Consider the following 15,065-nt stretch of genomic DNA (forward strand, 5'->3'; position numbering starts at 1 on the left):
TCCCTAATGGCTGGGTTTGGTTTTAAAGTTTAACAATAATTAAAAAAAACAAAACAGTGACAGTGTGCTCAAAGTGCGAGGCGGAGACTAAACAAACTTGAGGTGCACCACTAAATTTAAATACAACCTGTCCATCACCACTGCGAACAGGAAAGGGCTTAGAGCCGATATTCAATGCAGATAATAATGTTTAAACCTAAGCATAAAAACACAGAATTTTTTTTTTTTTTATTTAAAGGAAAAAGGACAGGAGTGGTCCCCTTAAACATCAGCACGAGGCACATTTTATGATTTGTGGCATTTGGCAGATGCATTTATTCCTAGCAACTTACAATTATCTAATTTATACCACTGAACAAGGGATTTGTTTTCCATTTGTTTTTATGTATTTAAAAAAAAAAAAGCTATAATTTCTCTCAGAGTTTTAGGCTGATGGTATTCTAAGCAACCAGTGTTGATTTATCCATTGATAAGAACTTTAAAGCACTTTTGTAAATTGTCTGGTTAAAGGCATCTGCCATAAATGTAAATTTCGGAGATCCAGAATCTTAACCTTTTTTACCACTGCCTCTATAGGCTTCAAGCTATCGCATGGTTGAAAAGCACAAAGGCTTTAGCAGCACTGATGTGGCCTGGGCAGACCTGGAGTTTGAAGCCCCCTGATCTAGAGGATAAATCAAATTTATTCAAATGAAAAACACACACTTACCAGCCAGCAGTGAAACTGTAAGGACACTGACTATAGGATGAAAATAAAGAGAAACAAGTTCATTAATGAATGAATGAAAAAAAAAAGTTCATTAATCCAGTAAAACCAGTGTAAAAAACTAAAATCTGTAATTTATATAATAATCTGTTATGAACCTAAAACATAAACGTCAGATTTATTTGAATAATAAAACAGTATGGTAATTATAACGTCTGTATTTCTAGTAACAGAAATAAAACCTATGATTGATAATAGCTCTGTGTTTTTACTACAGTACACAATGCTGTTTAAACTAAGTATTTGTTAAATTTTGTTTATTGTTGTGTTTTTTCATGTAAGTGATTGTCATCTCCGATTTATTGTTGTTTCTATCGTAACAGATCTTTAGCAAAGTGCGAGGCTAAGAAAGATCAACCATTGTGTCTTTTGTCCCATTATGAGTTCGCTAGATGTCATTTTTTTTTAGCTGTACCTGCCTAGTGAAGAGAGTTTCCTCCCAAAAAAAAAAGTGTGTATATATATATATATATATATATATATATATATATATATATATATATATATATATATATATATATATATATACTGAAAATACATTCAAATAGTCGCTAAAGTTTACTGTATGATTTTAACAGGTTATGTTTCTCAGTCTGGACTGCAAGAAGTGTAACAATCTGGGCACATCTCACACACAGAACAGAGATTCTAACATAAATCAAAATGTAATTTATACATTTAAAACAGTATCTTAATTAAGAATTGGTTCATTTAAATCATGTACCTATTCTTACTTAGATATTATTTCATCAATTCCCAAAATATTGATCATTATTGTATTGGAATGATTAAAGAATAACCCTGCATCATCTCACTTTAACTACACACACACTCATATAAGATGAGGAAATTTTAATTATATTATGTACAGGCCAAATGTACTGATAAAAATCTATTTACCAAACATGAAAGAAAGTCTGAGCATCCTGGTCCTTGAAGTTTGGTGCTAATTCCAGTGCTGTCTGCTGATGTTTCCTAACAGTGAAGCTTATGAGGACATGACGGCTGATGATCTTTTGTCCTATGAATCTGAATAGGTGGAATTTCTTTTTTAGCCAGCAACAGCACAAAGCACACTTATTAACAAAACATATTCAAATCTGAATTTGGAATGGGAGAAAATAAGTAAGATATCAGGTCATGACAGGACACCAGAATGACTTCTCTGGAACTGTACTAGAGAGATAAACACTAATGTACACCATTCTACTGAAATACATTCCCTCAATGGCTGTTTTCAAAATCTCCCATAGCTGTTCAATTATTTTAAATCATTTGTGTTGAGAGTAAAAGCAATAGCATCAAGTTCTCTGGACCAAATCTCTTATATTATTGAAATCATTTCAATAGTTTAGTCTTTGTTGTTTTGTGTGTGTGTTCGTAGGGGAGAGTACTTTTATAGATTTTTTTTTTATATAATAAAGTATACTTTCTGTATTGAAACACAGGTAAGTTTTACCAGTTTAGAGCTTTGGGTGTCTTTATGTGGGGTATTTCTCTGAAACTCCACCAGGGTTCTGAAGTCAGATTAAAATAATTGTGAATCTTGTTTTCTTTTATTATTCATCATATACAACCCCTGGCAAAAAGTATGGAATCACCCCGCTCAGAAGATGTTCATTCAAATGTTTAATTGTGTGGGGAAAAAAACAAGCACATATATGCCACAAAACAATTTTTACTCAACAATCCAAACTTCTGGCTGTATAAAACACTTAAAAAAAAAACTAAGAAAGATAACTATAGTCAATTACAACTGTTTTTACAGATCAAACAGAGGAAAAAAAATATGGAATCACACAAATCTGAGGAAAATTATATGGAATCACCATGCACTTTGCATTTCTAATACAAACACCTGTATCTGATTACAACTGCTAATTAGTCTGCAGTTAAAAAAAAAGAGCTTGCACACATTAGTGACGTGTTGAACCAAGATGATTGACATAACTCATGGCTCCAACACGAGAGATGTCAGTTGAAACAAAGGAGAGGATTATCAAACTTCTCGAAGAAGGTAAATCTTCACGGAATGTTGCAAAAGATGTTGGTTGTTCCCAGTCAGCTTTGTCTAAAATCTGGACCAAGTACAAATCAAATGGAAAGGTTGTAAAAGGGAAGCGTACTGGTAGACCAAGAAAGACATCAAAGCGCCAAGACAGAAAACTTAAAGCAATATGCCTTGAAAATGCACAACAAAACAAATGAGGAACAAATGGGCAGAAAGTGGAGTCAATTACTTGTTTGGTGCCGTTCCAATGAAATGTATAAAGACAACTGCCTGAAGAAAACATGCAAATTTCCACAATCATTAATGATATGGGGTTGTATGTCAGGTAAAGATATGGGAGAGATGACAGTCATTACATCTTCTATAAATGCACAAGTTTATGTTGAGATTTTGGACACTTTTCTTATTCCATCAATTAAAAGGATGTTTGGTGATGGTAGCATCATTTTTCAAGATGATAATGCATTGTGCCATAGGGCAAAATCTGTGAAAACATTCCTACAGGAAAGACATATAATGTCAATGGCATGGCCTGCAAATAGTCCAGACCTCAATCCAATTGAAAATCTGTGGTGGAAATTAAAGAAATGGTCCACGACAAGGCTCCAACCTGCAAGGCTGATCTGGCAACTGCAATAAGACAAGCTGGAGACAGATTGATGAAGTATACTGTCATTAGTTAAATCCATGCCTCATAGAATTCAAGCTGTTATAATAGCCAGAGGTGGTGCAACAAAGTACTAGTAGTGTTTTTATTTGGTGATTCCATATAATTTTCCTCAGATTTGTTTGATTCCATACTTTTTGCCAGGGGTTGCATTAACTTTTAAGACTCATTTTTAACCAGCAATCCTCTGATTTCGTTTTTTTACTTTGCTTGCAAGGATTTTTGAAAACTACATGTGGAAGCACAGCTGTGACCATACAAAAAAAACCCAGACCACATCTTGTGCAAAAGGCTGCAATAAAAGCAGTTTTAAGTCATACAAATTTATTCCATGTAAAACAATCTACACTGTAAATATGCTATTAATGTTCTTCTCCATAACATGGTTAAAGATTTCAAATCAAGCTGTTTAAAAAAATCCTGAATGATTTCAATGTGCACAGAAACACAGACAAAAACATGAGTCTTTACAAAAGATCATTTTTATCATTTAGTTCATGATACAAACAACTATTTTTAAATGTATCTGTTTTGGATGTTGTGTGGCTTTGACAAGCCAGTTTGGGGCTCAAGAAACTTTGAAATGACAAAAAAAGTCTACCAACACAACAATAGAAAACAAAATACAAAAATTCCCGATTACAGATTTACAAAAAGGCAGAGCAAATGAAAGTCAACAATTCAAAATGGAAAAAACAAATGTCCTCATGAACTCAGAAGATGAGGCAAAAATCACTCAAAACTAATTCTTCACAAGAAAAAGCGAAGCAAAAAGAAAAGTACTGAAATAAAACAACTTTAGAAAAATGGATCAAACAACCTCAACTCACCAGAAAGAAACAAAAGGGGAAATTAAATGCACAAAGGCTAATTAGCCACAGCTGAAAACAATGAGGGACATGAAAACACAATGGCGCCATTTGGTGGGGAAAAACAGGGAAATACAATTTAAGGAAGCCCCAAATTGCCCCAATTGACCGAGTCCCCCCCATGTAATGCAGGGCTCTCAAGCCCCAAATCCCCCCCACCTCTGCCAGCTCTCCCCACATGGACAGGACGCCTCCTGCCACCCCAGTGCTTCACTGGAGATCCCAGTTACTTCCATGGCTTCCTTACCCAGTGTTCCCTTACTTTCGAGTTGCAACCACCTGCCTTACTAAAGGTGTCTCTCTGCATCCTCACCTTACTAAAAACTTTTACAGCCCACCCTGCCCCACAGATGATGTTGCTTTGTCCTCTTGCTTAGCTAAGGATGTCACTCCATTCCCTTGCATGTCTGATGTTGTCCCACCCCCTTGCTCAGATAAACAACTCTGCCCTGTTGCTTGGCTGAGAATATTGCTTTGCCTTTTCGCATCTCTGCAAACATATTTAATAAAGAGCACACACGTGTGTATACAAAACACATGTAACAATGTCTAAACATAAATAAGACCGTAGACCTGACCAAGAGTGAAGCCAAACAAGAAATGACATGCAACAGACAAACAGTGCAGTAAACATGTTACATGTTGGACAGTCATAAAAAGCATTTAACCACATGTTGTACTCTGTATGAATGCGTTTGTGTCAAATAAATTTTTAATTTGAATGGTGCAATCATACAGGCAATTGCTAATAATTTGAAGATAAATCAAGGGTGGGCAACCAGACTGTGACAAAAAAAACCCACAATGCTGGCAAAAGCACCAGACTTGCAAATAATGTCAAAGCAGATTTCCATCTTTTAAATATATTCTATATAATACATATCTATCCATGGACTCTACCTTACATATAGCATGGTCTGTTTGAGCTGTCAGTTTATTCAGTGTTCTAAATGAAAGCACCTAGTGACATTTAGCACTATTAACTGTCTCTAACTGTTTCATCATCCTCCGATGCACATGGATGCTCAGGAGGTTTTCTATTGTCACCAGTGTTGGGCAGTAACGCGTTACTGTAATGCTTTAATTTTTAAATAAAGTAACTCCGTTACCGTTACCGTATGGTGCGTTTGTCCGTTACTTTTTTAAATGAATGAATTTTGGCTGAAGTGTAGCCTACAGTCTAACGTGTTTACAGCAGCGTCACATTGTAGGATTGGTGGATGAACCACTGTAAACACGAAGAAGACGCACTGTTGGCGTGTCTCCGTATATTCAGGTCTGTGCGGCAGTAATAACGAGGCGAGAGCGAGACGAGTTTCTCAAAGTGGAAATATGTTTATTATTTCACTTTAGTTGAGCATAAAGACAAAAACTTTTTTTATTTAAATGTAAGCTGTGTCTTTCTGGTTCGAAGCTTGTATCTACTGCGATAAACAGCAACTCCAATCTGTTGAAGCTGCTCCAGGACCTTCATGCCTGAGGAGCTAGTAGCTAGAAGCTAACCCGGTGTTCTGTTCTACATTGTTGATAGTTTTCATACTTCAGCTGTGAAAGGAATATTTTTAAGAGCTCAACACAACAGCAGAAGCCACTTTAGTTTTTGATTGTGAATATATTATTCAGCTTGTTTTGTTATTTATTTCAGAAATTCTTGATATATTCTCTAACTTCAATAAAATAGTGTTTAAAAATGACTTTGTGTTTAAGTCCGTTTTTGTGTTTGTAGACCATAATGCATGAAAGGCCATTATTGGGAACATTAAAGAACGTTCTTTAAAAAAGTAACTAAAAAGTTACTTTTAACAGTAACACATTACTTTTTGGTGTAAATAATCAACAAATTAACTGAGTTACTTTTTGAATGAAATAACGAGTAACTGTAACTAGTTACTATTTTTTATTAACTAGCACAACACTGTTGGTCACAATGCTACAGCCTTCTGCGAAGCATACTTTCCTTGCAAAGAGGATCTAATGAATGTGGTGTGAAGTGGAGTGTAAGTGGAGTGCATTAAAATGAATTTCTCCTAAATTACCATCATCAACTTTAACGCCAGGGACAAATTCCTTCATACAGCTCAGGAGTTAGGAAGCTTAGGAAAGTTATAGAGTGCAGTCATAACCAGGAGTTACCAGGTCATTCAAATACTTAGCTGCACAACAACCTCGGATAATTAAACTTCGTCTGGCTAGATCACTTCAGGCTTGACTTGACTTGACTTGACTTCATGATCAGCTTTTCTTTTTACTCTGACACACCCATTGCTTTGGATTAGACCACATAAAAACAGTGGAATTTTATTCCAGGAACTCGTATAATTTGATTTTGAACTCATTCAATCAGAACCGTTCGGTACCTCTGTTAGTCAGTTCATCAGCACAGGTTAGTTTTGAGGACAGGATTTTACATGTATAATGTAGTTTCTGAAGCTATAATCTTCTTCTTCTTTCGGCTTTTACCGTTAGGGGCGCCACAGCCGATCATCTGTCTCCATACCCTCCCTGTCCTCTACATCTGCCTCTTTCAACCCAACTACCTGCATGTCTTCCCTCACCACATCCATAAACCTCCTCTTTGGTCTTCCTCTTTTCCTCCTTCTTGGTGGTTTAATCCTCAGCATTCTCTTACTGATATACCCCATGTCCCTCCTCTGCACATGTCCAAACCATCTCAATCACACCTCCCTCACCCTGTCCCAAAACATCCTACATGCGCTGTCCCTCTAATGAACTCATTTCTAATCCTGTCCATCCTCGTCACTCCCAACGAAAACCTTAACATCTACAGCTCTGCTACCTCCAGCTCCACCTCCTGTCTTTTACTCAATGCCACTGTCTCTAATCCATTCAACATCTCAGGTCTCACCACAGTCCTATAAACTTTCCCTTTCACTCTCGCAGATACTCTTCTATTACAAATCACTCCTGCTATCACTCTTTTTCACCCACTCCACCCTGCCTGCACATTTTTATTCAGTTCTCTAACACTCTCCATTACTTTACACTGTTGACCCCAGGTAACTCCTCCACCTTCTCCACCTCTTCTCCCTGCAACCGCACCCCTCCACTGCCAACCCTCTCACTCACACACATGTACTCTGTCTTACTCCTACTGACTTTCATTCCCCTTCTCTCCAGCGTGTACCTCCACCTCTCCAGGCTCTTCTCAACCTGCTCCCTACTCTCACCACAAATAACAATATCATCCGCAAACATCAGAGTCCATGGAGACTCCTGTCTGACCTCATTCGTCAACCTGTCCATCATCACTGCAAACAGAAAAGGGCTCAGAGCCGATCCTTAAACCAGTCTGTTGTTCCTACTGCACACTTCACTGCTGTTACACTGTCCTCATACATGTCCTGCACCACCCTCACATATTTCTCAGACACACCAGACTTCCTCATACAATACCACAACTCCTCTCTCCACCCTGTCGTACGTTTTCTTTTAATCCACAAACACACAATGCAACTCATTCTGACCTTCTCTATACTTCTCCATCAACATTCTTAAAGTTTCTGAAGCTATAATAATAATAATAATAATAATAAAGATCATGCCATCAGTATACACATGTATAGAGGATTGTAAACTTTGATAAACTCCACACACAAAACTCTATTATTCTAATCTTTCTTTTTCTTACTTTCACATTGTTGAAAGGAACACCAAACGAACCACATGCAGATATCTACAGCCAAGCCATTAAGTAGGTTCTGCTCATTCTTGAAGGACAACAACCAGTTGTTTTGCAAATGTACTGAGACTTATATATCATATTTTATAACTATTTACACCTCCAGTTACAAAGAAATCATCAGCAGCAAAAACAAAAAGCACGACTTACATTTGCAGTAATGAACCTTCAGTCGACGTTGGGTGTATTGTGTGCGAGCTCATCAGTAATCATTGCGTACTAATAATTATGGTTCGTGCCCAGATATATAACGTTCTCAAAAGTGTCTCTTCACCGCATGGCTCCACCCAAAAACACTGACTTTTACCAACAAAACATCTCAATCGCATGACCGTGCCCATTGCTCCACAGTAATCTGACCCTACACTGATTTTTTTTTTTTATTCTCACTTCAGTGCCAATCCTTGAAGTTCTCATTGTATTGCGTTGAGTGTGGAAATCTTACTTTCACTTTTAAACAAAGACCTGTGTTGTTCTGATTTACAGAGCTTAGATTCCATTTACTCCAGTTTCAATCTGGCTAAATCTGTGTTAGTGAGCACTTCGCCTTTGCAGAGAGAATCCATCCACCTATCAGGTGTGACATATCAAGATGCAGATTAGACAGCAGGATTATTGCACAGGTGTGCCTCAGGCTGGCCACAATAAAATTCCACTCTAAAAGAGTGCAGAAGTAAAGCATCTACTCTAAAAGGAGCACAGCAGTGGGGTGGTGTGGGGTAGGAGAACTTGGGCAGGTTAAACACAAGTCGTACAGCTGCATTTTCTATCATTTGCAGTGCAAGAATAGTGTTTAGAGGAAGACCTGCCAGCAGAGAGTTGCCGTAGTCCAGTCTCAAAATGACAAGAAACTGAACTAGCACCTGGGCAGCCTGTGTGGACAGAAATGGCCGAATCCTTCAGATGTTGTAGAAAGAAATCTACAAGAACAAGCCACATTAGCAACATGTGAGGAGAAGGACAGTTGATTGTCCATAGTTACTCCAAGGTTGTGAGCAGTGGCTGAAGGGGAGAGCAGAGAGTCATGAGGAGTTATTCAGAGATCTTGACCTGGAGATAATTCAGCTGGGATGACCAGCAGTTCTGTTAGGCTGGGGTTGAGTTTTACTTGATGAGCACTTATCCATAAAGATATGTCTGCCAAGCAAGCCAAGATCTGAGCAGAAGCTGTGGTATCTGATGGAGGAGAAGAAAATATGAGTTCAATGTCATCAGTATAGCAGTGTTACGAAAAACCCATTTGAGGATATGACTATACCAATAGAGTGGGTATAGAGTGTGAAAAGTAGGGGGAACAGATATTGGACCTTGTAGGACACCAGTGGAGAGTCTGCATGGGGCAGATGTGGACCCCATCCATGTTACCTGATATGAGCAACCTTCCAGGTAGGAAGCAAACCATTCCCATTCAGATCCATGGATACCGAGGCTCCTGAGGGTAGACAAGGGAGTCTTGTGGTTGACCATGTCGAATTCTGATGAAAGGTCAAGGAGGATGAGTACAGATGACAGCTTGGCTGATCAAGCATCATGAAGTTTCTTAGACAACCAAAAGGGCCATCTCTGTGAAATGTGCCGCTTTGTATCTGGGAGTACATGAAGACAGAAGGCATCTCACATTCACAAATCCGTCGTTAGTTCTCAAAGATGTTTGGTACAAATTACCTGCCAAGTTCCTTCAGAAACTGTGTGCAGGTGTACCTAGGAAAGTTGAGGTTGTTTTGCAGGCAAAGGGTACACCAAAGATTGATTTTATTTGTATATGACTTGAACACTATACTTGACCCCTTTCTGTAAAGTGCTATATGTGTTTATATACATGTACAGTAGAGTTTTATAGGATGTATTTGGATGTGGTGGCTTTGATTTTTCCCTTCACTTGACCCAAACCTGTTCCAGCATGACAACACACCTGTGCACAAAGCCAGCTTCATTAAGATCTGCTTTCCATGGGTTGGAGTGAAAAAATCTCCTGGTATAGAATGCCAAACCTTTTGGTTTGGGATAGATGTGAACTCTGACTGCACCTCAGGCCTCCTCACCACACCTACATCTGTACCTGATTTTACTTACACCAACTTGTGTCTGAGTGAGCACAAATGTCCACAATATTATGTGGAACATCTTTCCAGAAGAGTGGACCTTTTAATAATGGGGACTGAATTTGGAACCGGATGTTTAGATAACACATATCTTCTTCTTCTTCTTCTTTCGGCTGCTCCCATTAGGGGTCGCCACAGCGGATCATCCGTCTCCATACCACCCTGTCCTCTATATCTGCCTCTTTTACACCAACTACCTGCATGTCTTCCCTCACCACATCCATGAACCTCCTCCTTGGCCCTCCTCTTTTCCTCCTACCTGGTGGCTCCATCTTCAGCATTTTTCTACCAATATAATTCATGTCCCTTCTCTGCACATGTCCAAACCATCTCAATCTCGCCTCCCTCACCTTGTCACCAAAACATCCTACATGTGCTGTCCCTCTAATAAACTCATTTCTAATCTTGTCCATCCTCGTCACTCCCAACGAAAACCTCAACATCTTCAGCTCTGCTACCTCCAGCTCCACCTCCTGTCTTTTACTCAATGCCACTGTCTCTAATCCATACAACATCGCAGGTCTCACCACAGTCCTATAAACTTTCCCTTTCATTCTTGCAGATACTCTTCTACCACAAATCACTCCTGTCACTCTTCTCCACCCACTCCACCCTGCCTGCACTCTTTTCTTTACTTCCCTAACACACTCTCCATTACTTTGCACTGTTGACCCCAGGTACCTGAACTCCTCCACCTTCTTCACCTCTTCTCCCTGCAACCGCATCACTCCACTGCCCTTCCTCTCATTCACACACATGTACTCTGTCTTACTCCTACTGACTTTCATTCCCCTTCTCTCCAGCGCATATCTCCACCTCTCCAGGCTCTTCTCAACCTGCTCTCTACTCTCACCACAAATCACAATATCATCTGCAAACATCATAGTCCAGGGAGACTCCTGTCTGACCTCGTCCGTCAACCTGTCCATCACCACTGCAAACAGGAAAGGGCTCAGGGCCGATCCTTGATGCAGTCCAACCTTCACCCTGAACCAGTCTGTCGTACCTACTGCACACTTTACTGCCGTCACACTGTCCTCATACATGTCCTGCACCACCCTCACATACTTCACTGACACACCTGACTTCCTCATACAATACCACAACTCCTCTCTCGGCACCCTGTCGTACGCTTTCTCTAAATCCACAAATACACAATGCAGCTCCTTCTGTCCTTCTCTATACTTCTCCATCAACATCTTCAAAGCAAATAAGGCATCTCTGGTGCTCTTCCTCGGCATGAAACCATACTGTTGCTCACAGATGGTCACCTCTTCTCTCAGCCTGGCTTCCACTACTCTTTCCCATAACTTCATGGTGTGACTGATCAACTTAATTCCCCTGTAGTTACTGCAGGTCTGCACATCTCCCTTATGCTTAAAGATCGGTACCAGCACACTCCTTCTCCATTCCTCAGGCATCCTCTCCCCTTCCAGAATCCTGTTAAACAATCTGGTTAAAAACTCCACTGCCATCTAAACATCTCCACGCTTCTACCGGTATGTCATCTGGTCCAACCGACTTTCCATTCTTCATCCTCTTAATCGCTGCTCTCACTTCCTCCTTACTAATCCTATCTACATCCTGCTTCACCAACTCCACATCCTCCAACCTTCTCTCTCTCTGATTTTCCTCATTCATCAGCTGCTCAAAATACTCCCTCCATCTTCTCAACACACTCTCCTCACTAGTCAACACATTTCCCTCTCCATCCTTTATTGCTCTAACTTGCAGTACATCCTTCCCAGCTCTGTCCCTCTGCTTGGCCAATCGGTATAAATCCTTTTCTCCTTCCTTAGTGTCCAACCTCTTATACAGTTCCTCATATGCCTTTTCCTTGGCTTTCGCCACATCCCTTTTAACCTGCTGCCGCATCTCCTTGTACTCCTGCCTACTTTTCTCATCACTCTGTCGATCCCACTTCTGTTTTGCCAATCTCTTTCCCCTAATGCTCTCCTGCACTTCCTCATTCCACCACCACGTCTCCTTGTCTTGCTTTCTATTTCCAGATGTCACACCAAGTACTTTTCTAGCTGCCTCCCTCATCACTCCTGCAGTAGTTGCCCAATCATCCGGCACCTCTTCACCACCACCAAGCCCCTGTCTGACCTCTTCCCTGAACCTCACACTACACTCTTCCTCCTTCAGTTTCCACCATCTTATTCTTCTTTCAAACCTTACTTTCCTCCTCTTCTTCTTCGCCTCCAAAACCATCCTACAGACCACCATCCGATGCTGTCTAGCTACACTGTCCCCCGCCAACACCTCACAGTCTCCAATCTCCTTCAGGTTGCATCTCCTACACAGAAGATAATCCACCTGTGTGCACCTTCCTCCACTCTTATACGTCACCCTATGATCCTCCTTCTTCTTAAAATACGTGTTCACCACTGCCATTTCCATCCTTTTAGCAAAATCTACCACTATCTGCCCTTCCACATTCCTCTCCTTAAAACCATACCTACCCATCACCTCCTCATCACCTCTGTTCCCTTCACCTACATGCCCATTAAAGTCTGCCCCAATCACCAATCGTTCTTTCCTAGGTACACCATCTACCACTTCATCTAATTCACTCCAGAATCTTTCTTTCTCCTCCATCTCACAGCCAACTTGTGGAGCATAAACACTGATGACATTTATCATCATCCCTTCAACTTCCACCTTCACGATCATCACCCTATCAGAAACTCTCTTCACCTCCACTACACTCTTACTGTACGCTTCCTTCAGAATCACCCCTACACCATTTCTCTTCCCATCCACACCATGATAAAACAGTTTAAACCCACCTCCAATGTTCCTGGCCTTACTCCCTTTCCACTTGGTCTCCTGAACACACAACACATCTACCTTTCTTCTCTCCATCATATCAGCTATCTCTCTCCCTTTACCCGTCATAGTACCAACATTTAAAGTACCAACCCGAACCTCCACTCTCCTACACCGCTCCTTTTCCTGCCGTCTCTGTAGACGCCTTCCTCCTCTCCTTCTCCTCCTTCGGCCAACAGTAGCCCAATTTCCACCGGTACCCTGTCGGCTAACGATACCTGTGGCGGTCGTTGTTAACCCGGGCCTCGACCGATCCGGTATGAAATTCTTATTTGTGATCCGCATATTTGATTTGGCACATGTTTTACGCTGGATGCCCTTCCTAACGCAACCCTCCCCATTTACCCGGGCTTGGGACCGGCACTAAGAGTACACTGGCTTGTGCCCCCCTAATGGCTGGGTTAGATAACACATATCTAATGGTCAAAATTTTAGCCATATAATGTATGTTATATTAAAGTGCTAGAGCCAGCTGCAGAGGAAAAAATTTGGCCCCCTGAGCTAGGTTCCTGATGTTTTTTTATTAATGTCTTTTGAGCTGTTGGTTAAAGTGTTGAATATGAATACTCACAATAGAAGCTTAAGTAAACAAGGGACACACTGACACACTCTGTCTGAGTCTCGCCATAACGGAAATAAGTTAAACTAAAGTTGCATTATAATGCAACTTTATGGAAATAACTTGCTGGTGTAAGGATTTTACCTTTTGCCGCAATAACAGCTTGATGTATTTAAGGACATGCAGGTATTAGTTTTGCACAGTGTTAGAATAATTTTACCTCATTCTTACAATTTTGAAACAGTTCATTCTTAATGAACTGTAAATCAGGATTAAATCATTGTCTGGCTGAAATGATGTTTTTTCTCCCAAGCTTCAGGTTTGTAGCAAATTAGAGCAGGCACTCTTGCAGTATTTTCTTATACAGGGTGGTGCAGGGAAACGTGAAATTTTGAAGAAGCAGCTCAGCACGGCGATGATGCGTGTTGTGGAACGGAGCAGCCAGGGCGCTTCACGATGGCAGGTCAAACAGCCTTGATATTCTCTGGTGTCGCGGCGATTCAACCTCACCTGAGGACTTTTTTTTAAGGCTGATCCAGTTTCTTTGAAATTACCCACTCACGTTGTTATGAGCAAATGGGACATGATCATGATGTCCTAATTGGTAATGACACAGAGTTTCCCTTTGTCCAGCATTTACACTCTCACCATTCTTATAAAAAGCTTTACAGCGGACACTCGCTATGCACCACTGCTCTATTATAACTAATGGCAAGTGGTTCTAAATGAGCTTGAAATAGTTCCAAACAATCGCCGACACCCCAAATTCGCCAATTCCTAGGTCCACGTATTTTGCTGCATCTACACTTCCTTTAATTCTTAATAAGAAGCGCAGATTCCTGCTGATGTGAAGCACCCCCACAGCATGATGTTACCACCACCATGCTTCACTACAGGGATATGTGTTTTGCTGCAAGGAAAGTTTTGGATTTGTGCTTCACACATTGCTTTGGGTTTTTACCAAATATCAGATACTAAACTGTATTTTAGACATACAAAAACTTTTTCCACAAAGCAGCTGCGTCACTCCTGCTTTTACATGGTACTTCTTGCCTCAGCACCTGACAATGAGTCAGGGATTTAAAAAAAAAAGGCACAAGCATGCTAAAGCATGAAGATTCATTTTCCATATATTCTACTGCACCTGAGAAACAAACCAGCAGAGTTAGTCTGAAGTAACCATAATCAGCTATTACTGTGAAAAATTTACTTGTGTTCACATTTGATTTATAACAACTGTCACAAACTCTCTTTTTTATACATTATTTCGGTAATAACCCTTTTTTAAAACTTATCATAACTGACATCTTTCGACTAATTACATGAAATCTTTAATACAATTTCTGTATAATTGTTGAAGAAAGAGGAAATTTGAGGAAATTCAAAAACAAGACTTCACACGTTCGGCGCTGTATTTCAATACTTTTCTATTTCTTTCTCTTTCACTGGTGTTTACTGAAACAGAGAACCGTCTTCTGTAAAATGTGATCCTCACCAGTCACTTCTCCCCCGCCCCTGTCCCCACCCTCCATTCACAAACCAATGCTCAACTACGCCCA

The 15,065-nt window shown here is 40.2% G+C and overlaps 1 long non-coding RNA gene across 1 annotated transcript; it reads right to left on the minus strand.

The window, feature by feature from the left end:
* Positions 1-1,680: 1,680 nt before the first annotated feature.
* On the minus strand, positions 1,681-15,065 carry LOC310740400. Its single transcript, XR_014537639.1, has 4 exons — positions 14,265-15,065; positions 13,360-13,790; positions 8,164-10,206; positions 1,681-1,795 (listed from the first exon to the last, which is right to left on the minus strand). It is a non-coding gene; the product is annotated as an uncharacterized lncRNA (long non-coding RNA).

Source organism: Silurus aristotelis (genome assembly GCF_946808225.1).
Source record: "Silurus aristotelis genome assembly, chromosome: 17".
NCBI lineage: Eukaryota > Metazoa > Chordata > Actinopteri > Siluriformes > Siluridae > Silurus > Silurus aristotelis.